The sequence below is a fragment of the Scyliorhinus torazame genome, unplaced genomic scaffold (genome assembly GCF_047496885.1).
Source record: "Scyliorhinus torazame isolate Kashiwa2021f unplaced genomic scaffold, sScyTor2.1 scaffold_395, whole genome shotgun sequence".
Lineage (NCBI taxonomy): Eukaryota > Metazoa > Chordata > Chondrichthyes > Carcharhiniformes > Scyliorhinidae > Scyliorhinus > Scyliorhinus torazame.
In genome coordinates, this window is record NW_027308122.1 from 126,826 (window position 1) to 152,190 (window position 25,365).

Consider the following 25,365-nt stretch of genomic DNA (forward strand, 5'->3'; position numbering starts at 1 on the left):
CGTGCACCGCATTAAAACAGTCGATGTTAACACTGTCCTACATTAAAGAGTCGATGTAAACTGTGCACTACGGTAAACAGTCACTGCAAACAGTTCCCAACAGCAATTAGAGTCGATGTAAACAGTGCCAAAACAGTAAACAATCGATGTAAATCGTGTCCTACTGTAAATAGTTTATGTAAACAGTGCACTACAATAAACAGAGGCTATGTAAAACAGTGTGTATTGTCACGTGTACTGAGGTGCAATGAAAAGTATATTTCTGCACAGTCTATGTTAAAAGTGCCCGACAGTAAACAGTGTTTATCTAAACCGGACACTATTGTAAACAGAGTCTATGTAAACAGAGCCCAACAGTAAACAGTGTTTATCTAAAGAGTACACTATTGTAAACAGAGTCTATTTAAACAGAGCCTGACAGTAAACTGTGTTTACCTAAACAGTACACGATTGTTAAAAAGAGTCTATGTAAACAGAGCCCGACAGTAAACAGTGTTTATCTAAACAGTACACTCTTGTAAACAGAGTCTATGCAAACAGAGCCCGACATTGCTGTAAACAGTTCTCTAGAGTAAACAGTATTAAACCTTACACCATTATAAACAGTCTATAAAAACAGTGCCCGGCAGTAAACAGTGATTCTTTAAACCGTGCACTGCTGTAAACAGTGATTTGTAAACCACACCTTTCTGTAAACAGAGTCGATGTAAACAGTGCCCTGCAGTAAACAGTGTTCATGAAAACCGTACCTTGCTGTAAACAGAGTTCATGTAAACAGTGCCCCACAGTTAACAGGGGTTATATAAACTGCACAGCGCTGAAAACAGCCGAGAAAAAAGCGCCCTACCGTAAAGTGTTTTTGTAAACCGTACACTACAGTAAACAGTCTATGTAAACAGTGTCCTTCAGTAATCATGTTTATGTAAACGGTACACTGCTGTAAACATAGTCTATGTAAACAGCGTCCAACAGTCAACATTTTCTGTAAACCATACACTCCTGTAAACAGTGTCTTGTAACCAGTGACCTGCAGTAGCCAGTGTTTCTGTAAATCGTACACGGCTGTAACCAGTCTATGGAAACGGTGACCGACAGTAAACAATGTTTATGTAATCCGTTCACAGCGGTAAACAGAGTCTATGTAAGCAGTACCCTACAGCAAACACTGTTCATGCAAACTGCACACTGCTGTAAACAGCCTATGTAAACAGTGACCGATAGTAACCAGTGTTTATGTAAACCGTACACTGCTGTAAACATACTCTATGTACACAAGGTCCTACAGTAAACATTTTATGTAAACCGTACACTGCAGTGAAAAGAGTCAATGTTTACAGTGCCTTACAGTAAACAGTGCTTATGTGAGCCGCACAGTGCTGTAAACTGTCCAAGTAAACATAATACCCTATTGTAAACAGTGCTTATGTAAATCATCCCTGCTGTAAACAAAGTCTATGTAACCAGTGTCCTACAGTTAACAGTGTGTATGTAAACCGTACACTCCTGTAAGCAGAGTCAATATAAACAGTACCTTACAGTAAACATTGGATACATTGGATAGTCAGAGGCTTTTCCCCAGGGTAGAGGGGCCAATTACTAGGGGGCATATGTTTAAGGTGAGAGGGGCAAGGTTTAGATTAGAGGTACGAGGCAAGTTTTTTACGCAGAGGGTAGTGGGTGCCTGGAACTCACTACTGGAGGAGGTAGTGGAAGCAGGGACGATAGGGACATTTAAGGGGCATCTTGACAAATATATGAATAGGATGGGAATAGAAGGATACGGACCCAGGAAGTGTAGAAGATTGTAGTTTAGTCGGGCAGTATGGTCGGCACGGGCTTGGAGGGCCGAAGGGCCTGTTCCTGTGCTGTACATTTCTTTGTTCTTTGTTCTTTGTAAACAGTGTGTATGTAAACCATACACTGCTGCAAAGGCTATATAAACAGTGCCTTACAGTAAACAGTGTTTATGTAAAGCGTGCACTGCTGTAGTCTATTAAAACAGTGCCCTAAAATAAACAGTGTTTAAGCAAAACATACACTCCTGTAAACAAAGTCTATGTAAACAGTGCCTTACAGTAAACAGTGTTTTTGTTATCCGTGCACTGCTGTAGACAGTCTATGTAAACAGTGCCCTATTGTATACAATGTTTATGTAATCCGTGCACTGCTGTTGACAGTCTATGTAAACAGTGCACTATTGTAAACAGTGTTTATGTAAACCGTACACTGCTGTAAACTGAGTCAAGGTAAACAGTCCCTACAGTAAAAAGTGTTTTTGTAAACCGTACCTTCCTGTCAACAGAGTCTATGTAAACAGTGCGCTCCAGTAAACCGTGTTTATGTAAACTGTACACCGCTGTAAACAGTCCATATAAACAGTTCCCTCCGGTAAACTCTTTTTGTAAACCGTACCGTCCTGTAAACAGTCTATTTAAACAGTGCGCTACAGCAAACAGTGTTTATGTAAACTGTACGACGCTGTAAACAGTCTATATAAACAGTGCCCTACGGTAAACAGTGTTTATATAAAACGGACACTGCTGTAAACAGTCTATGTAATCAGTGACCTACAGTAAACAGTGTTTATGTAAACTGTGCACTGCTGTAAACATACGCTATGTACTGAGCGTCCTACATAAACATTTTATGTAAACCGTACACTGCTGTAAAAAGAGTCTATGTTTACAGAGCCCTGCAGTAAACAGTGTTTATGTGAGCCGCACACTGCTGTAAACAGTCTATGTAAACACAATGCCCTATTGTAAACAGTGTTAATCTGAATCGTGCACTTCTGTAAAGAGTCCATGTAAATGGGGCTCTACAGTTAACAGTTTTTATTTAAACCGTGCGCTGCTGTAAACAGCGCCTATCTAAACTGACCTAGAAGTGTTAATGTAAACCATACACTTCTGCAAACTGAGTCAGTGTAAACAGTGCCCTACAGTAATCAGTTTTTAAGTAAACCATACCTTGCTCTACACAGAGTCGATGTAAACAGTGCCCTACAGTAAACACTATTTATGCAAACCGTATCCTGCTGTAAACAGAGTCTATGTGAACGGGGTCCGACAGTAACCAGTCTTTAAGTTAACCGTGTCCTAAAGTGAACAGTGTTTATATAAACCTGACACTGTTGGAAACAAAGTAAATATAAACAGTGAACTACAGTAAAGAGTGTTTACGTAAACCATACACTGCTGTCAACGGTCTATGCAAACAGTGCCCTTCAATAATCAGTTGATATGTAAATCGTGCACTTCTCTAAGCTTTGTACGAAAACAGTACCCTCAACAAACAGTGTTTTTGTAAACCGTATGCTACTGTAAACAGCGTCCAACAGTAAACATTTTATTTAAACCGTACACTTCTGTAAAATAATCGATGATTATAGTGCCCTGCAGTAAACAGTGTTTACGTGAGCCGAACACTGCGGTAAACAGTCTACGTAAACACAGTTCCCGATTGTAAACAGTGTTTCTCTAAACCGTGCACTGTTATAAACAAAGTATATGTAAGCAGAACCCTACAGTTCACTGTGTTTATGTAAACCAGACACTCCTGTAAACAGAATCCATGTAAACAGTGCCCGACAGAAAGCAGTGTTTATATAAACCGTACATTGCTGTGACCAGAGTCTATGTTCGCAGTTCCCTACAGTAAACAGTGTTGAGGCAAACCGGATACTGCTTCAAACAGTCTATGTAAACAGTGACCTACAGTAAAGTATTTCTGTAAACTGTATACTGCTGTAAACAGGCTATGTAAACGGTGAACTACAGTACACAGTGTTTTTGTAAACCGTGCACTGCTGTAAAAAGTCTATGTAAACAGTACCATTCAGTAAAACAATGTTTGTTATACGTTCACAGCTGTAAACAAAGTCTATGTAAACAGTACCCGACAGCAAACACTGTTTATGCAAACTGTACATGCTGTCACCAGCCTATGTAAACAGTGCCCTACAGTAAACACAGTTTATGTAAACCGTGCGTGCTGTAAACATTCTGTGCATACAGCTCCTACAGAAAACATTTTATGTAAACCGTACACTGCCGTAAAAAGAGTCTATGTATACAATACCCTGCAGTAAACAGTGTTTATGAGAGCCGCACACTGCTGTAAACATTGTACGTAAACACAGTGCCCTGTTGTAAACAGTGCTTATGTAAAACGTACACTGTTGTCAACAAAGTCTTTGTAAACAATACCCTACAGTAAACAGTGTTACTGCTAATCGTCCACTACTGTTAACAGCGTCCATGTAAGCAGAGCCCTACAGTTAACAGCTCTTATGTAATCAGTGCACTGCTGTAAACCGAGTCTATGTAAACAGTGACTTACAGTAAACAGTGTTTATATACACAGTGCTTTGCTGTAAACCGAGTCTATGTAAACAGTACCATACAGTAAACAGTATTTATGCAAACAGTATACAGCACTGAACAGACTATGTAAACAGTGCCGTATTGTAAACAGTGTTTATGTAAACCGAGAACTGCTGTAAACAGAGTCAATGTAAACAGTGCCCTACCGTAAACATTGTTTATGTAAACCGTACCCTGCTGTAAGCAGTCTATGGAAACAGGGCCCCACAGAAACCATTATTTCCGTTTTCCGTACACTTCTGTGAAGTAAGTATATAAGCAGCGCCCTAAAGTGAACAGTATTAACGCAAACCGTAAACTGCTGTAAACAGTCAATATAAACAAAGCCCTATTGTAAACAATGTTTATATAAACATTACACTGTTGTAAGCAAAGTAAATGTAAAAAGTGCCCTACAGTAAACAGTGTTTACGTTAACCATACACTGCTGTAAACAGAGTCTGTGTAAACACTGCACTACAGTAAACTGTGTTTATGTACACCGTGCACTGGCGTAAACAGAGACTTGGTGAACAGTGCCCTACAGTAAACAGTGTTTACGTTAACCAGACACTGCTGTAAACAGAGTCTGTGTAAACACTGCACTCTAGTCAACTGTGTTTATGTACACCGTGCACTGGCGTAAACAGAGACTTGGTGAACAGTGCCCTACAGTAAACAGTGTTTACGTTAACCAGACACTGCTGTAAACAGAGTCTGTGTAAACACTGCACTATAGTAAACTGTGTTTATGTACACAGTTATGTACACTGTGTTTACTGGCGTAAACAGAGACTTGGTGAACAGTGCCCTACAGTAAACAGTGTTTATGTACACCGTGCACCGCTGTGAACAGTCGATATAAACAGTGTCCTGCAGTAAAAAAAGGTGTTAATGCAAACCGTACACTCCTGTCTAAAGAGTCTCCGTAAAAACCGCCCCACAGTAAACAGTGTTCATGTGAGCCGGACACGACTGTAAACAAAGTCCATGTAAACAGTGCCAAGCAGTAAACAGTGTTTCTCTAAACCGTGCGCTGCTATAAACTGTGTCTTTATAAACAGTGGCCTGGAGTTAACAATGTTTATGTAAACCGAACACTGCTGTAAACAGTCTATGCAAACAGTGACGGACAGGAAACAGTGTTTATGTGAACTGTACACTGCTGTAAACAGGGTATGTAAACAGTGCTCTGCAGTAAACAATGTGAAAATAAGCCTTACACGGCTGTAAAAACAGTCTATGTAAACAGCGCCCTACAGTAAACAGTATTTAAATAGTGCCCTACAGTAAAATAATCGATGTAAACAGTGCCCTACAGTAAACAGAGTGAATGTAAACGGTGTACTGCTGTAAACAAAGTCTATATAAACAGTGCCTAACAGTAAAATGAGTCTATGTAAACCGTGCACGACAGTAAACAGAGTAAAAATAATCCATACACAACTATAATCTGAATCCATGTGAACAGTGCCCTACAGTAAACAGTGTTTATCTAAAATGCGCACTGTTTGCACTTTACTGGTATTGTGATGTTAGTGGTATTACGGAGACTTGGTTGAGGGAAGGGAAAGACTGGCAACTAAATATCCCAGGGTATACATTCTTCAGGAGGGATAGAGACGGAGGTAAAAGGGGTGGGGCAGTTGCATTACTGGTCAGAGATGATATTACAGCTATGATTAAGGAGGGCACAATGGAGGATTCGACCATGAGGCAATATGGGTAGAGCTAAGAAATAGGAAGGGTGCAGTAACATTGTTGGGACTTTACAGCAGGCCTCCCAAAAGCGAGCGTGAAGTAGAGGTACAAGTATGTAGACGGATTAAAAATGTAGGGGTAATAGGGTGGTCGTGATGGGAGATTTTAACTTCCCCAACATTGAATGGGACTCATGTAGTTTTGGAGGCGTAGATGGAGCAGAATTTGTAAGGAGCATCCAGGAGAGTTTTTTTTAGAGCAGTGTGTAAATAGTCCAACTGTAAGGGGCCATACTGGATCTGGCATTGGGGAATTATCCCAGTCAGATGGTTGAAGTTTCAGTTGGTGATTACTTTGGGAATAGCGACCACAATTCTGTAAGTTTTAGAAAACTCATGGACAAAGACGAGAGTGGTCCTAAAGGAAGAGTGCTAAATTGGGGAAAGGCAAAGTATAACAAAATTTGGCAGGAGCTCGGGAATGTGGATTGGCAGCAGCTCTTTAAGGATAAATCTACATTTGAAATGTGGGAGTCTTTTAAGGAAAGGTTGATTAGAGTGCAGGACAGTCCCTGTGAAAATGAAGATGAAAATGGCAAGATTAGGGAACCATGGATGACGGGTGGAATTGTGAGACTAGCTATGATGAAAAACGAAGCATACATAAGATCTAGGCGACTTAAAACTGATGAAGCTTTGGAGGATTATCGGGAAAGCAGGACAAATCTCAAACGCGCAATAAAGAGGGCTAAAAGGGGTCAGGAAATATCTTTGGCTAACAGGGTTAAGGAAAATCCTAAAGCCTTTTATTCGTATAGAGGGAGCAAGAGAGTAACTAGAGAAAGGATTGGCCCACACAAAGACAAAAGAGGGAATTTATGCATGGAGTCAGAGGAAATGGGTGAGATTCCTAATGAGTGCTTTTGTCGTGAAAATCATAATAAAGACACATTCCTCGAGGTTCGATTTCAGGAAATTTATTGACACAAATATACTTGTGGAAAGAGGGTGTTTCAGCTGCAAAGCCAAGGCACTGCACTCTGGGTTATGCAGTCAAAAACCATTATATTTATAGGTTGAAATAAATAACTTTGAAGGGATAAAGCTTGGGAACATACGCAAGAGGAAATATGAATGTTTTGCCCTTGGTTTAAAAACAATTCGAGTGCGCATTTTGGTCTCCTTCGGAAGAACAACTTATTATCATAATAAGGCCAGTATCACATACTAAGCAGTATTTGGTTTACATTACTTGACCTCCTTATTTTCGCTCAAAAGCAGTGTTAAAATATAGTTAAGATTCCCAGCATGCTTCTAAATTGGGAACTCATTAACTTCCCTTCCACAATTCCCTCCTTGCTGATCTTTTGATCAACAACTTTTAGTAAATTATCGTGTCCTCCATAGAGAAGAGTTGTTTATAATGTAAGGGGAATGGACGTATGACAGTTCCCTGCGTGTTATGAGCTGGTAGCAAGGAGGCAAGGCGGCTAGAGCTGTTCCCCCATGTTAGTACAATAAAAATATCTTGTGCAACATTAAAACAGTAACCATACGACAATCAAGATTACAACGGTGATTATAATCCAGAACATAATCCTCTGTCCTGACGATCCTAACCACCCAAAGCCATAGTGTCATCCCTCATTTTCATGTAATCTTGTCACCTCTCTACAAATGTGATCCACCAGATTATCAATTTTTCTGAGTTATCAGGGATGTATGTGCAACAGTCACTTCCAATCAGGGCACAAGTGCCTCCCTTTTCAGCTAACAAGAAATCAAGAGCCCTTCTATTCAGCAGGGAAACCGTTCTTATAGCAACCATCTCAGTTTCTATCTGGTTAACAGCTTCTGCAGTGTCATTAGCTACCTGCTCAAGGATGTCTCGTAGTTCGCATGCATTAGTGGCTATTCCTAGTGGTGGTATCATTATTCCCAGCATTTGTGCCCATGTCATAACACTGCGTGTCGTCCTGTGATGGGGATGGTCCTGCAATTGCTGAATGTGATGCACATAAGGGACTACCTATCCCAAATAGCAGGAGCCTTCCCAATTTTCTGCTGTGGCCAGAGATAAAATACGTGCCGTTATATGCGGTCAGGCTTTCTTTACTATCAGTCATCATTAGTCTAATCGATCCCCTTCCCAGAAGCCTCCACTAGTTTGATTTTCAACTCCTGACCAATCAAAGATGAATAGTCCTTTAGCTGTAAGGTGGAACATAGGGGGTTGCCAATTCAAGTTCTGGTCGCACTGACTTCTGCCGACTGGGTAGGCCCCATATGGTTTATGTTTCTTAAAGCATATGCTTCCTTTTGGGACGCCAGTATAATTGGGAAGGATCAAACAGGGCGTTTGACGTGTTACATTAAACCTAGGCCCCCATCATTCCTCAAACGTATTCATATCGTATCCAGCCAATCTCCAATCGAACATACTCTGTGTATCTTCTCCACGTCCTGTACTATTTTGTCTTAGAGCCCATTCTGCTATCTCTTTACTGGCGAATGGGATAGGTCGCACAGGGAAGCCCTCCTCCAAGCATCTGGGAATTTGTGTACAAACCCAACAACTGAATTTATTTACCCTCTCTGCGTATGAGTGGGACATGTATATCAAGGTTTAGTGTTCAGTTTACCCTCTACATGATGTTGGATTAATATGATAATATAAAAACATCAACGCCATCATTCTCTTCAGGTTAGCGTCTCACTAGTACTCTCAAAGTTCCTTATGATGTAGTTTACACGAGTTGCGTGGATCCCATCTGGCTTTTCTTTTACTTTAACGGCTTTTCGGGTTGTTAGCAGCACTTGGTAGGGTCCATTCCACCTGGGAGAAAAATAATGTTTGTTTAGTGCTTTCACATCCACTTGATCTCCAGGTTTAAAGGGTGTGTATTTCCCTCTTTTGGATGCATCTGAGCGTTTTGCACCTTTTCATGTTTTTGTTTTTTTTCCCAGCAGTTTCATACATGGCCTGGGCATATTTTAGTGACGCCTCATCTGCCCATATTATGACTACTGCCGCTGGAGTCATTGGTGGTTTAGTTTCAGTTGTCATGGGACATTCCAATTATTTTCTCATTCGGGGTGAAACGATTTATCTCCTTTTGCAGGGCATACATTACTGTGGGTATGGCATCTGGCCGTAGCAGCCCATTTTGTTGACACACTTTTGTAACTGCAGTTTTAATTATTCCATTCGCCCTTTCCACCATTCCTGAGGATTGTTGCTGATATTGGATATGCAATTTCCAATCAAATCCCGTGGCTTGTGTTCGGGCTTTGGTCAATTTGCTAGTGAAATGAGTTCCCCTGTCACTGTTAATACCCATTGGTATCACAATCCCAGGATATTCGTCCTTCAACACTGCAGTTGTCTGATTTTCCACTGGTTTATCAACCACAGTAGGCATCACTCTCACCTGCGATCCAGCTCTATCATTACCCAAGATAAACTGTATTCCTGGACAAGATAATTTCTCTATTACTCCTACTCCCACATCACCTGGCACCTTCTTATCAATCAACTCTTGATCAGGCTGTACAATCTTTTGCACTTCCTTCGCTTCACCTGGGTTTTCCTTTACCACTTTAACAAACCCCACAGTCTTATCCTGTTTTACCAAATCAGCCTTCCCAGTGCTTTTCTTCAACCACCAAGACTGTGACTTCACATGGCCTAGTTTATTACAGTGAAAATATTTAAAACTTTTCACTTCTTTTCCACCCTCCTGGATTTCTTTTTTAATCTGAGGTACACTCTCCCTATTATCTCCCATCAGATGACCTTCACCGTTACCACTTGAGTATTTCTCATGTCCCCAGTTTCTGTCCCTCACAGGCTGAAACTGATGTCGGAAACCAAGCTTTGATTTATGAAATAATTCATAATCATCTGCCATTTCTGCTGCTAATCTCGCAGTTTTAACCCTCTGTTCTTCCATATGAGTTCTCACTACATCTGGAATTGAATTTTTAAACTCCTCCAAAAGTATAATTTCTCTGAGAGCTTCAAACGGTCTATTTTCAAAGCCCTTATCCACCTATCAAAATTGTCTTGGTAGCAACCTGCTTTTAGCCAAGAGTGATGCTCCTGTAGAGAGGCTTGCTCCTGTGCCTGTTTTACCTTTGGTTCTGTTATGGTGGATGGAAGTTCAATTGCAGCTGCTAGCAGTTGTGGCTGCTGTTTGAGAGCCCCTTACTTTGCTATGTTATCAGCAAATCTATTGCCGCATGAGACTTCATCGTCTGCGGCAGTGTGCGCTTCGCACTTTAAAACGGCTTTCTTACTGGGCAGCTGAACAGCATCTAGTAAATTTAAAACCAATGTAGCATGTTTAATAGGTTGGCCGGAGGAAGTTATGAATCCCCTGTTTTTCGATAACTAGCCAAAAACATGTACTACCCTAAAAGCGGATCGGGAATCAGTATAAATATTGACTGTTTTATTTTTAGCTAGAATGCATGCTTTAGTAAAGGCAAACTATTCGGCCGCTTGAGCAGACATTCCCGAAGGCAGAGCAAAAGCTTCCACTACCTTGAATGGAGTTACTATTGCATCACCGGCCAGGAGGGTCATATCATTTGGTCGATTTGCTGACCCATTGGTGAGAAAGATGATGTCTGGATTTTCTCGTGGGTGACTCAATAAAACAGGTCGAGAGGTTGTGGTGGCTTCAACCAATAGTAAGCAGTCTTGATCATCCATATGTTCTGTTTCTGAGGGCGTGGGTAAGAGTGTAGCAGGATTGGCAGCTGGCGCTCGCTTGTAGGTAAAGTTGGTTTAAGGGTGGATTACTTCGTACCCAGTGTATCGAGCCGCAGTAAAATGCTACGTTGCGGATGAATTATTTTTTCTCCTATGGCTGCTGTGGCTGCTACTGCTCTTGAGCAATTTGGCAGACCCTTTACCACAGCACATAGGGCCACCAAGTAAGCGGCAAGTGGTCTTTCCCCTCCGGAATGCTCTTGCACCAGGACCCCCTGTTGCAAATCCCCCTGCTTCATTCAAATAAAGAGTAAAGGTTTTGCTGAATTTAGGACGTCCCAAGGCAGGGGCTCTAATCAGGGCTTGTTTCAAATTATGAAATGCTTGCTCCCTCTCTGGGATTCAGGTAACAACTGAAGGGGCATCCTGCAGGGTAGCCTTTCGCAATACTGTGTCCATCTCTCTATCGTCCGGAGTCCACTGCCTGCAATCGCCTAACATTCCGAGGAAGGTAAAGGTTTCCTTTTTCGTGCGTGGAGTTGGCACCCTTGCTACAGCCTGTCTTCTTTCAGACCCAAGCCTCCGCTGTCCTTGCTGCAGCTGAAATCCCAAATACTGAACTGTCTCCTGACAGAATTGCAGCTTGTCCATTGAGACCATATGCTCTCTTTCTGCCAGATGTGGTAGTAACAAAAGGGTATTCTGTTGGCAAACTAGCCCTCCCTCTGAGGCTTTCAATAAGTCGTCATCATATTGAGGGAATGTTGAGCCTGCCGACAACTGGCACTCGTCCAAGTCTCTTTTAATAGTGTTAATTCCGATATGTAAAGCAAATAGATGATGACTTTCTGGGTGCAATGGTATGGAGAAAAAGGCTGAGAAAGTATCCGTTGTTGATGTTATAGAAGACAAAATGACATTTGTGTCCGGCACAAATGGAGCAATAGTGATAACAGTTTTATTGATGGTTGTAAGATCTTGCACAAACCACCACTCGTTGGGTCTTCCAACCTTTAGAATGGGGAGTATAGGGGGTTACAGGGGCTTTGTGTTCTCTTCAGCACCCCTTGCTGTCATCGTGCATTGGTCACTCCCTCTATCCCTTTTTCTGCTTCCAGTGTCAACCTGTATAGTTTTAAGCAGGGCAGGGCAATGTTCTTCTGTAACTGCACCCTATGCACTGGGGCAGATTGTACTTTTCCAACATGATTTTTATGTTGGGCCCATAGATGTGCCAGTACCTGGGCCAGGATTGAAGGGAGTAAATGATGGCTCTCTCGGGGAGGTTGTTGTGTTTCAAATGTGGCGGGCCATTGTTCTTCTTTCCAGGTCACTTTGCCCTCCTGTTTGCCATAAAATTCTATCAGGCAATTTTGTCCGTCCATTTAAATATAAATCCCGTGTATTACTTTTTTCCTTTGGCCTCTTTGATCACTTCTCCTATTTGCTTTGCCTTAGCGGGATGTCATACGGCCAATGTTAAATGGGGTTCTGAAGGTAAACACATCCTAAAAAGGTCCCTCTCACTGTGGGTCAACTGTACTAACATTCCCTGTCCCACACTCCCGAAAAATAAAAAGGAGTGGCATGCAATGATGTCTGCTGTCCTAAGTGACTTTGCGTTTATAAATTGAATTCGTGCTCATCCTCACGAGCATACCAAGTCGTGCAATGGGTCACTATATTCTCTCATCTGGACTCTATCAGGTGTTTTAATAGATGTGCCCAACGATGATTAATCTTTTGTAAGACTTCCTGCAGTATAATTTTTTTTTAAACAGTGGTACTGTAAAGGTCAATGTTCAGCTGCCACCATAGAACACAGACACAGAGCGATTGGGCGTAGTCTCAGAAGTTATTACATTTTTCAGCTGGTGAGCTTGTATTTGAGACAGTTACATAAACATTCCATTTTCAATTCGATGTATTACCGCTCCTAATTTCCAGAGTGTCTTTCTGCCTAATAGGGTCAGGTGTCGCTAGTTGCGGGACATCCTTCCTGGGGGTTAAATGCTTCTTGGCCCCTTGCATGATAGCCTCTTTCCCTCTATTTGCTGACCAGTCTTCTAGGGACTCATTTCCTTCGTTCAAATGTTTATCATTATTGGGAACCATCCCCATTTATGCCGGGTGGGACTGCAATTCAAAGCTTCAAAGCTGACAAAGGTGCACCATAAGAGTATTTTGGAAGCAGCAAAACATCCCCTGAGAGGAGGCTATAAATAGCACACATTTAAATCAATTTCCAATGATTGATTTTATAGGCATTAGTTAGTCTTAGAGACGTATACTTTTTCTTTGTCAATTCAGAAAAGATCAACTGTCTGCTGAAATGGTTAATGTTTCCTGCAGAATCTCAGGGGCGGAGAACTTGGCATGTTGCCATTTACGTCTTTTCAGATAATCTAAAAACTTATTCATCTTCAATTACTTTTATCCGTAAAGGCACTTTAAAAAAAACTGATTGTAATTTCCAATGTTTCCGTTCATTAGAGAAATCTCAACAAAAATCACTTAAGTTGTAATCTCGGACTCACAATGACAGACGATAAAAAATACAACCCACTTCATGCTTTGACTAAAATTAATTGGTTAAACAAAACACACAGATTCTCACAGCTCACACATATCACAGTTAACCGTTAGCCTTATCTCACGGCTGCAGACAAATCTCGCTTTTACCTTAATCTTCTATTTACTTTCACTCCCCTGTTTTTTTTTCCGAAAGGGGGTCAGCTTCATTAGATTTCTATGCGGGACATATAGGTTTTCCTGCCTCATTCTGTTGCTTTACGATTGTTTCTTTTCATTTTATGACTCATTTTGACTCCCTTATCTGTCCTCTTTAAGGAGTTCACCTTCTTTCTCGCTCCGGATATCTTTACCGAGTCTTCGGGACGAACTGTGAGGGAGCGGCGAGTTTCGTGCTCATCGTTCCTTCTGCAAAATACTTTAGAACATATAAATAACAATAACAACAACCGCGGAAATCGGAAATCATTTACAAATACGACAGGGAGCGCACACCGCTGTTTATCCTTTCACGAACCTCGAAGTCTTTTTTAAAAAACAATTTTAGTCTCTAAGGCCACTTTTTCTTCCCATGCAGCTATCATTAATTTATTAATTAAGATAACTCTCCTCGCATGAGTCACTGGCCAGTAATTAAGGCTGCCGAGCGGCTGACCCCCCTTTCAGCTGGGGACGCGCTTTGGCTCTCTCCCTTTCAGCTGAGAGAGTCCTGTTTAGAGATTCGTTTCGGGGTTCACATCCCGCTAAATTAGGGAAACTGCAACGACTACGCCAATTTGTCGTGGAAATCATAATGAAGACAAATTCCTCGAGGTTCGATTTTAGGAAATTTATTTACACAAATTTACTTGTGGAGAGAGATTGTTTCAGCTGCAAAGCCAAGGCACTGCACTCTGAGTTATGCAGTCAAAAACCATTCTATTTATAGGTTGAAATAAACAACTTTGAAGAGATAAAGCTTGGGAACATACGCAAGAGGAAATATGAATGTTTTGCCCTTGGTTTAAAAACAATTTGAGTCAGCATTTTGTTGTCCTTCGGAAGAACACCTCATAAGAGAGCTAGTGTGAGAGAGGGAGAAAGCTGGAGAGAGAGGGAAAGAGAGAAAGCGAGGTAGAGAGAGTGAGACAGAGAGAGACCGAGTGAGAGAGAGAGATGCAGACAGAGAGATACATGGAGAATTAGATGCAGAGATAAATACAGAGTGAGAGTGCGATAGAGAGATAGTACTATGTTGAACCTTTTGCTACGTTTGTGCTTTGCATGATAGCGAGAAATATTTCTGTATGAAACTTTCTGCCAGGATTGTGCTACACATGCGACTGAGAGGTAATTCCATTTTAAATTCACACTAACTCTGTGCTGTACATACATTGAGGCATAGTTCAATGTGACATAATTGCCAATTTTCTGTTTTACAAAACACTGAGAGATAGTCCTGTATGAATTATCTTGCTTTAGTTTTTGCTGTACATAACACTGCGACCTCATTCTTTGTGAAGGTCCTGCTAAAATTGTGCTGTACATAACACTGAGGGATAGGCAAATGTAAAGCTTCTTACCAATATTGCGCTGTACATTACACAGAGATATTTCTATGTGAAGCTGCTTGCCAAAATTGCAATCTACATAACACTGATTGCTAGTTCTATGTCAAGCTTCTTGCTAATGTTGCAGTGAACATAACACTGCGAGATAGTCTACGTGTTGTTCTTGCTACGTTTGTGCTGTACAAAACACTGAGTGGTAGTTCGATGTGAAGTTCATGCTGAGATTGCACTGTACATAACACGGAGAGATAGTTCTGTGTGGAGCTTCTTGCGAATATTGCACTGTACATAACACTGACAGATAGTTCTGTGTGAAGGTCTTGCTAAGTTTGTGTTGTACATAACACTGAGAGATAATTATATATATATATTTATATATACATACATATAAATATATATGTATATATATATATAGAGAGAGTAAGAAATGGAATTTAAATTGAGAGAGAGAGAAAGAGAGGGAGGTAGAGATAGTTACCGAGAGGGATGGAGAGAGTTATACAGAGAGAGAGGGGGATCCAGTGAGAGAGATAAATGAAGATATAAAGAGAGAAAGCGAGTTCCAGAGAGAGATATACAGAGCGAGAAAAACAGAGAGCGAGAGCAAGACGGAGACGGATACAGAGAGACACATACAGAAAAATAGTTACTGAGAGACATAGAGAGAGATGCATAGAGACATACATGTGTGTGTATATATATATATATATATATATATAGAGAGAGAGAGAGAGAGAGAGAGAGAGAGAGAGAGGGAGAGAGAGCAATAGAGAATATCCAGGGAAATATAGAGCGGGATACACAGACATATATACCGAGAGCGAGAGATAAATTGAGCTATAGAGAGAGATACAGAGATTGAGATACAGAGAAAGAGATACAGAGCGAGAGAGAGATACAGAGAGACAAAAAGAGAGAAGCGAAGCAGCGAGAGATGCACAGAGAGATATATAGAGGGAGAGAGATAGATCGAGCGATATAGTGAGAGAGATACAGGGAGATAGATACAGACATATATAGATAGAGAGAGAGAGAGAAGGATACAGAGAGATATAAAAAGAGAGATACACAGGGATAGCTTGATACAGCGAGAGAGATAGCGAGAACGATATAGAGAGCGAGTTACAGAGAGCGCGAGATAGGGAGTGATATATATAGAGAGATATACAGGTACAGAGAGAGATACAGAGAAAGATAAAGAGTCACGCAGAGAGAGACATGCAAAGAGAGAGATACACAGACAGAAATACAGAGAGAGAGATTCAGGGAGTGAGATACGGAGAGCGGTGCAGAGAGAGGTACCGAGAGAGATACCAAGCAAAGAGATACGGAGAGAGAGATACAGCGATATAGATACAGAGCGAGATATACAGTGAGAGTTAGAGAGAGGAATATATAGAGATAGATACAGACTGCAAGAGAGATAAATAGAGCTATACAGAGAGAGATACAGCGATTGAGATGCAGAGTAAAAGATACAGAGAGATAGAGACAAAGAGAGCGTGGCAGGCAAACAGCTAGGGATACACAGAGAGATATACGGAGAGAGATACAGTGAGAGATACAGTGAGAGAGATGGAGAGGAAGAGATACAGAGAGAGATGCACAGTGATTATATACAGTAAGAGATAGAGACATGAACGAACTGAAAATCGCTTATTGTCACAAGTAGGCTTTAAATGAAGTTGCTGTTAAAAGCCCCGAGTCGCAATATTCCGGCGCCTGTTCGGAGAGGCTGGTACATAGGTATACACAGAGAGAGATGCAGAGAGAGATATACAGACGCAGAGAGATAAAGAAAAGGATTGAGAGAGAGGGGTGGGAGGGAGAGAATGAGAGAGAAAGAGAAAGACAATGAGAAATACAGAGAGGCAAACAGAGGGCTTGAGACAGACATACAAAGAAAATGATACAAGTGAGAGATACAGAGAGCGAGATTCTGAGAACGATATAGAGAGAGGTACCGAGCGATAGACACCAAGCAGAGAGAGACAGAGAGCTAGATACAGAGACATACAGAGAGAGAGAGGGAGGTACAGAGTGAGATACATATATAGAGACAGATATAGAGAGTCAGAAAGAGAAAGTCAGTGGATAGAGAGAGAGATACAGAGGGAGAGGGGTAGCGGGGGAGAGAGAGAAACAGAGATACATTGGGAGAGGTGCAGAGATATAGATACACGCAGAGAGAGATGCATATATATATATGTATAGAGAGAGAGAGAGAAGTAGAGAGATACATAAAGAGTGAGATGCAGAGAGCGCGTGAAAGAGATATAGAGAGAGATCTAAAGATACAGATAGAGATATACAGAGAGCGACAGCGAGACAGAGACACATTCAGAAAAATACAGAGAGCGCGAGATACAGAGAGACAGATATAGAGAGATATGGAGATACAGAGATCGATACAGAGAAAGATATAGAGGCATGCATAGAGAGACATGCAAAGAGAGAGATACAGAGAGAGAGATACACCGACAGATATACAGAGGTTGAGATTCAGGGAGTGAGATACAGAGAGCGATACAGAGAGAGGTAACGAGAGAGAGATGGCAAGCAGAGAGATACAGAGAGAGAGATACAGAGAGAGAGATACAGAGAGAGCTATAGGGAGAAATGTACAGGGAAATACAGAGTGGGATGCAGAGATCGAGAGAGAAATTGAGCTAAAGAGAGAGGTACAGAGGAGACAGTGGAGCAGCCGGAGATACACAGAGAGATATATACAGAGAGAGAGATACATCGAGCGATACAGTGAGAGAGATACAGCGAGAGATATACAGACATATATATGTATACAGGTATATAGAGAGAGAGTTAGAGAGATATATGTCAAGAAAGATATGCAGAGAGAGCTTGATAGAGAGAGAGAACCAGCTAGCGATACAGCGAGAGAGATAGGGAGAACGATAAAGTGAGCGAGATACAGAGAGTTCGAGATACAGAGAGAGAGATATGGAGAGATATACAGATATAGAGAGAGATACAGAGCAATATATAGGGTCATGCAGAGGGAGACTTGCAAAGAGAGAGATACAGAGAGAGAGATGCACAGACAGAAATACAGAGAGAGAGATTCAGGGAGTGAGATACAGAGAGCGAGACAGAGAGATACCAAGCAAAGAGATACAGAGAGAGAGAGAATCAGAGATATAGATACAGACAGAGAGGTAGAGAGATGCATAGAGAGAGAGATACAGAGAGAGCGAGATACACTGAGAGAGATGGAGAGATAAATATAGAGAGAAGTGCAGACAAAGATAGGGGGGACATAAATATATCTATATATAGAGAGATAGAGAGAGTGAGATAGAGATAGATACAGAGATAGAGGTACAGATAGAGCAATAGAGAGACATATACAGAGAGAGAGATAGAGAGCAATATATAGATAGATACAGACAGCGAGAGAGATAAATAGAGCTACACAGAGGGAGATACAACGATTGAGATGCAGAGTAAAAGATACAGAGAGATGGAGACAAAGAGAGCGTGATAGAGGAAGAGCGAGAGATACAGAGAGAGAGATACGGAGAGAGAGGTGCAGCGTGCCAGATAGTAGGAGGGATAGAGAGGAATGGATACACAGAGAGATACACAGATATATATATAACGTAAGAGTTGGAGACAGAGATAAACACAGAGAGAGATCCAGAGAGAGATATACAGACGTGGGGAGATATAGAGAAGGATTGAGAGAGAGGGATTGGAGGAGGAGAATGGGCGACAAAGAGATGGAGAGAGTGAGATACACAGAGAGACACACAGAGAGAGCTTGATGCAGAGCGGGAACCAGTTAGAGAGGTGCAGCGCGAGAGATACGGAGAACGGTGCAGAGAGAGCGAGATACAGAGAGCGCGAGATACAGAGAGCGCGAGACACAGAGAAAGAGATATAGAGACGGAGATAGAGATACTGAGAAAGATACAGAGGTATGCTGAGACAGACGTGCAAAGAGAATGATACAACGAGAGGGATAGAGGGAGCTTGATTCAGAGAGCGATACAGAGGGGGGTACCGAGAGATAGATTCCAAGCAGAGAGAGACAGCGAGATATATACAGAGAAATACAGAGAGAGAGGGAGGGACAGAGGGAGATACGTATAGGTAGAGAGATATAGAGAGTCAGAAAGAGTGAGACAGTGGAAAGAGAGAGATACAAAGAGAGAGATATAGCGGGGGAGAGAGCTACACAGAGATACATTGGGAGAGGTGCAGAGATCTTGATACACACAGAGAGCGATGCAGATTCTACATATAGTGATAATGGCATAGTTTAGGTTAGATGGCTTTTGTTTCGGTGCAACATCGTGGGCCGAAGGGCCTGTACTGCGCTGTGTTGTTCTATGTTCTATGTTCTATATATGTACATACATATAGATGTAGAGAGAGAGGTAGAGAGACACATAAAGAGTGAGATGCAGAGAGCGCGTGAGAGAGAGATGTAGAGAGAGATATAGAGACACACAGAGAGAGGAGCACACAAAAGGATATAGGACATGTAGCGAGAGAAATGCAAAGAGAGATATGCAGAGAGAGAGTGAGATACACAGACAGAGATACACAGAGATAGAAAGAGAGAGAGAGGGGGGGGTGGAGGGAGAGAATGAGAGAGATAGAGAAAGAGAGAGTGAGAAATACAGAGAGAAACAGAGAGAGAGCTTGATACAGGGAGAGAACCAGTTCGAGAGATGGAGAGCTGAAGATATGGAAAAAGATGCAGAGAGAGCGAGATACACAGTGAGCGAGTTACAGAGAGAGAGATATCGAGAGAGATAGAGAGATACAGAGAGAGATACAGAGAACGATATAGAGCCATGCAGAGAGAGACATGCAAGGAGAGAGAGATACAGGGAGTGATATCCAGAGAGCGATACAGAGAGAGGTGCCGAGAGATAGGTACTAAGCGGAGAGATACAGAGAGATATACACATGGATATACATCAGAGAGAGAGGGAGGTATAGAGGGAGAGATACAGAGGGAGAGAAGGGGAGAGACAGTGGATTGATAGAGATACAGAGATACATATAGAGTGGGAGAGAGATACAGAGTGGGAGATACATTAGGAGAGGCACAGAGATATAGATACACGCAGAGAGATATGCAGATGTATATTGAGAGAGCTAGAGTGAGAGAGGGAGAGAGCTGGAGAGAGAGGGAATGAGAGAAAGAGAGAGGTAGAGAGAGTGAGCCAGGGAGAGAGAGCGAGTGAGAGATGCAGGTAGAGAGATACATGGAGAATGAGAAACAGATAAATACAGAGTGAGAGTGATATAGTGAGATAGTTCTATGTTGAACCTCTTGCTACGTTTGTGCTTTGCATGATAGCGAGAAATAGTTCTGTATGAAACTTTCTGCCAGGATTGTACAGCACATGCGACTCAGAGATAATTCCATGTTAAATTCTTACTAATTCTGTGCTGTACCTACATTGAGGCATAGTTCATTGTGACGTAATTGCCAATTTTCTGTTTTACAAAACACTGAGAGATAGTCCTGTATGAATTATCTTGCTTTGGTTTTTGCTGTACATATCACTGCGACCTAATTCTATGTGAAGGTCCTGCTAAAATTGTGCTGTACATAACACTGAGGGATAGGCAAATGTGAAGCTTCTTACTAATATTGCACTGTACATAACACTGAGAGATATTTCTATGTGAAGCTTCTTGCTAATGTTGCAGTGTACATAATACTGTTGGATAGTTCCATGCATAGTTCTTGCTAATGTTGCAATGTACATAACATTGCGAGATAGTCTACGTGTTGTTCTTGCTAAGTTTGTGCTGTATATAACACTGAGTGATAGTTCGATGTGAAGTTCATGCTGAGATTGCACTGTACATAACACGGAGAGATAGTTCTGTGTGAAGCTTCTTGCTAATATTGCACTGTACATAACACTGACAAATAGTGACATATGAAGTTCTTGCTAATATTACACTGTACGTAACACTGACAGACAGTGCTGTGTGACGTTCTTGCTAAGTCTGTGCTGTACATAACACTGAGAGATAATTCGATGTGAAGTTCTTGCTAAGTTTGCACAGTGCGTAACTGAGGGACAGTTCTACGCGAAGTTCTTGCAATGTTTGTGCTGTACATAAGATTGTTCAACAGATGTAAAGTTCAACAAGATCCTTTATTTCAGCAGTCTCAATCAATCCTGATGATTTGATTCATTGCCACATGTACCGAAATACAGTGGAAAGTATTTTTCTGCGGCCGAGGAACGTACACACTACGTACAAAATAGACACAACAATAATCAACAGAAAACATTGACAAATGGTACATCGACAACATAGTGATTGGTTACATTGCGGAACAAGGGGCCAAACAAAACAAACAAAGCAGATACATGAGCAAGAGAACTTAAGATGACGAAAGAAACCTTCATCTGAGACACATAACCATGATAACAAAATGACCACTCAGCTATCCAAGGAAAATGTAAAGATTATGCTCAGTCCGCCAGCCATTATAACCGTTCCATCCCTCGCTGAGTGCCATGCACCCCATTTAGACTGGGTAAATATTCCAATCTATTCCGATATTTTAAAAAATGGATTGAAATGTGTTACGTGAGCCTGTTTGTTCAGTGATTAATGTCAGTCTCCATGGATCCTAATTGTGCCACTGGAGGGTGTCGCTCTTCTATTAATAAGGGATTCCTTTCAATGTGTTATCCCAATCTATCAGCGGGAGCATCAATTCCAACACTAACAGAGATCAGCGGCTCCAGAGAGACCGAGAAGAAGCATCAGAATCTGAGAACAATAGATTGGAACATTACAACAATGGATCAGAATGTGGGAACAATCGATCGCAACGTTCCAACAACGGATCCTAATCTGGGAATAATCGATCGGAACATTATAACAATGGACAGGAGTTTATTCTGGGGTGTTTATTGGCTTTCTAAATATCGGGTTTCATATGCAACCAGGATCAAATATGTACTCTGGATTATTCAAGGGGGATACTATCCGATCCTGGCCGTTGTAGGTGTCCCTGGTACGTTTTCCTGTTTATAATTCTATAAACCTCGTTTAACTGTATTACTGTTCTTGTCAATTATCTTGCCCTGTTTGATGCTGTTGTTTCAACTGAGTCTCCGAATCCAAGTTTCACTCTGCAACAACACTGCTAAACGTTTTAGTGTTTTGATACTTCACCCCCTCCTCTGGCTCCGAGTGGAATTGTTGGTAAGCCCCGATATGCAGCTGTTATATTTGTAATCCCCATTTTAAATGTATTACTCTCCTTATACAAATCACGGTATCATGGGCACTGACTTCAGTTCCATTCACAAACTCTGCCCCTATCCGCTGACCCCATGCCTGTACCTGAAGCTTGTCCAGACTGATTACCACCTCTGTTAACCTTTAGCCCTGAGCAGATTTCTGATCCATATCCATTCTGCCGTTAATCGTGTTTACTGTCACCTCCACAATATCCGCTGACACACCCGAGCTGTCAATGAGAATTGCAGACTCGGCTATTCCCATTTAGGGGCAGTACGGTAGCACAGTGATTAGCACAGTTGCTTCTGAGCTCCAGGGTCCCAGGCTCGATCCCTGGCTTGGGTCACTGCCTGTGCAGCGTCTGCACGTTCTCCCCGTGTGTGCGTGGGTTTCCTCCGGGTGCTCCGTTTTTGTCCCACCGTCCAAAGATGTGTAGCTTAGGTGGATTGGCCGTGATAGATTGCCCTTGGTGTGTAAAAATGTTGGATGCAGTTGTTGGGTTATGGGGATGTGGTGAAGGTGTGGGCTTAGGTAGGGTGCTCTTTCCGAGGCCGGTGCAGACTCGATGGGCCGAATAACCTTATTCAGAGCAGCAAGTTCTATGATTCCATGCTGACCAGCTTTCCAGTTGCAAAGCTGCAGAATCTAAACTCATCTCAAACTCTGCTGCCCACATTCCAACCTGTGACCAAATCCCCTCGAACCATCATCTTGTACTCACTGACCTTTATCACCAGCTGCTCTGGCAAAGCCTTGGTTGTCTCAATCATCTGATCCAATCCCACGATTACGTTGTCCGTCTGATTGGCCAAAGCTCTATCCATTTGTCAAAACGTATCTGCTTGTTGACGTTTAAACAGAGCCTGAAAACAGAGCTTCCCGCCCCCCACAATCTCCCCGTCCCCAGTACCGCACACTTTCTCTCTCTGACACTAGATTTCAATGATACAGCCCCTCCTGTCCCTGTGCTGTGGAAATATCGATGCATAAATTGTGCATCCACACCGCTGCACTGCTGGTCACTTCCAGTGTAGTCTGTCCATCTCCCAGCTGCACAGATACCGTGTCGGGGTGTGTCCAGCTTGGGGAGGTAATGTGAGGCAGCTTCTGAATGTGACATCAGTGAGCTGCCTTCATATTAACTCACCTCTTACATCAGTGTGTTGTCCATGTTTGAACGAAGGCTACGATGATGTCAGCAGTCGAGTGATCCAGGCACAACACAAACTGAGCGTCTGTGAGCCGGTTATTGCTGAGTAAGTGCCGCTTGATTGTTTTGTTGTTGATCCCTTCCATCACATTGCTAACGGTCGACAGCAGACTGATGGGACGGCAATTTTCCAGGTTGGATTTGTCCAACTCTTCGTGTCAGGGCAGAGCTGCGCAATTTTCCACATTGCCGGGTAGATGCCAATGTTCTAGCTCTACTGGAGCAGCCTGGCTATGGGCCAAGTTGTGGGGCCACAGGTCGTCAGTCCTATTTCTGGAACATGGTCAGGGACCAGAGCCTTTTCAGGATCGTGTACCGTCAGCGGTTTCTTGATGCCATGTCGAGTGAATCAAGTTTGATGCCATCTGTGATATTGCGGACCTCCCGGGGATCATTCCATCGGCACTTTTGGTTGAACATCGTTGGGATTGCTTCATCCATGACTTTTACCCTGATATGCTGGTCTCCCCGATTATTGAAGATGGGGATACTTGTGAAACCTCCTGCTGGAATGGATTGTTTTAGTATCCACCACCATTCACGGCTGGCTGTGGCAGGACTGCTGAGTTTAGATCTGATCTGAGGGTTTTCATGTCTCTGCTTCTCCTGTGTTGTAGCTTCACCAGGTTGCCTCCTCATTTTCAGGTCTGCCTGGTACTGCACCTGGCATGTTCTGCTGCACTCCTCATTGAACCAGGGAGGATTCCCTGGAGCGATGTGATTGGGAGGTTGGGGAATAGGATCAGCCATAAAGTTATAGTTTGTAGTTGTTACAATTCTGCTGCTGCTGATGGACAACAGCGTCTCATCAAAGCCCAGTTTTGAGGTGCTCGATCTATTTGAAATCAATGCTGTTTAATGCGATGGTGGTGCTACACAACACGATGGAGACTCTACTTAGAGCCAACCTGATCTCCATTCCTTCCCGGTCTGGCTGCGGCTCAGTATTGTTTTATTCAGTTACGTTGTGGGTGTCGCTGGCTCGGCCACCATTTACTGACAATCCCTTGTTACTCTGCATAAGATGGTGGTGCGCTGCCATCATGGCCTGTGTCATGGGAGTGTCCCTTTATGAATGGTTTTTGTCTTATCACAATGCTTCAGTGATATCATTGTGTGGATGGAGCTGAGTTGTGGTTGTGAGTTTTTTCGTTTCGCTTTCACATGTGGCTGCTGTGGACTACAGACAGAGAACAGAGGTTTTTTGGGCCTTCCACCCTATCTTCATTTTAAAAGCTGTTCCAGTCAGCTTGTTACCCTGAAAGAGGTAATTGCTCTCTGGAAGGATTTCAAATTTGTTGTTTGATAAGGGGAACAAAGTATCAGTAACAACAGTCTTATACAAGTGGGAAGGCCATATGCTGAAAAAAGGTTTTTTTGGTTTTACTTGGATTTTGTGAATGAATTGGAACAGTTAAAGGGGGGATTCATTAAGGGTTATACATAAATTACTGTAGCTGATTGGGGTCTTTATTTTCGCAATTAATACAAATACTTGTTGTGTGTGCTTATACAAATGTTAACTACAGTCTTAGAAGAAAACTGTTTTTAAATTCAAACGCTAAAGAAGTCTGTTGAATACCACCTGAAAGGAAGGCTTTGTGCTCATCCTAGCCAATTTCAACATAAAGGTTGTAGGTCAGGTGGGCTTCATAATATACTTTGAAACTTTTTCAACCCTTGCCCATAACACCTGGTGCAGTCCCTGAGGTGTAGGTGGAGCCACGGTGCTGCTCTGGAGGGACTTCCAAGATTTTGACTCAGCAACAGAGAAGGAACGGCGAAGTATTTCCAAGTCAGGAAGGTGCGTGACCTGGAGGAGAACCTCCAGGTGGTGGTGAACCCAGGTATCTGCTTTTGTCCTTCGAGTGGTCAGGGTTGTGAGTTTGGAAGGTGCTGGCCAAGGAAGCTTGGCGAGTTCTGCATTGCATATTGGAAATGGTACACACGGCTGCCACTATACGTATGAATGTGTGGCTGTGAGTGTGAGTGCAACTGTGTGTGCGCGTGCGTTTGGGAATGGCTGGGTATGAGTCTGGTT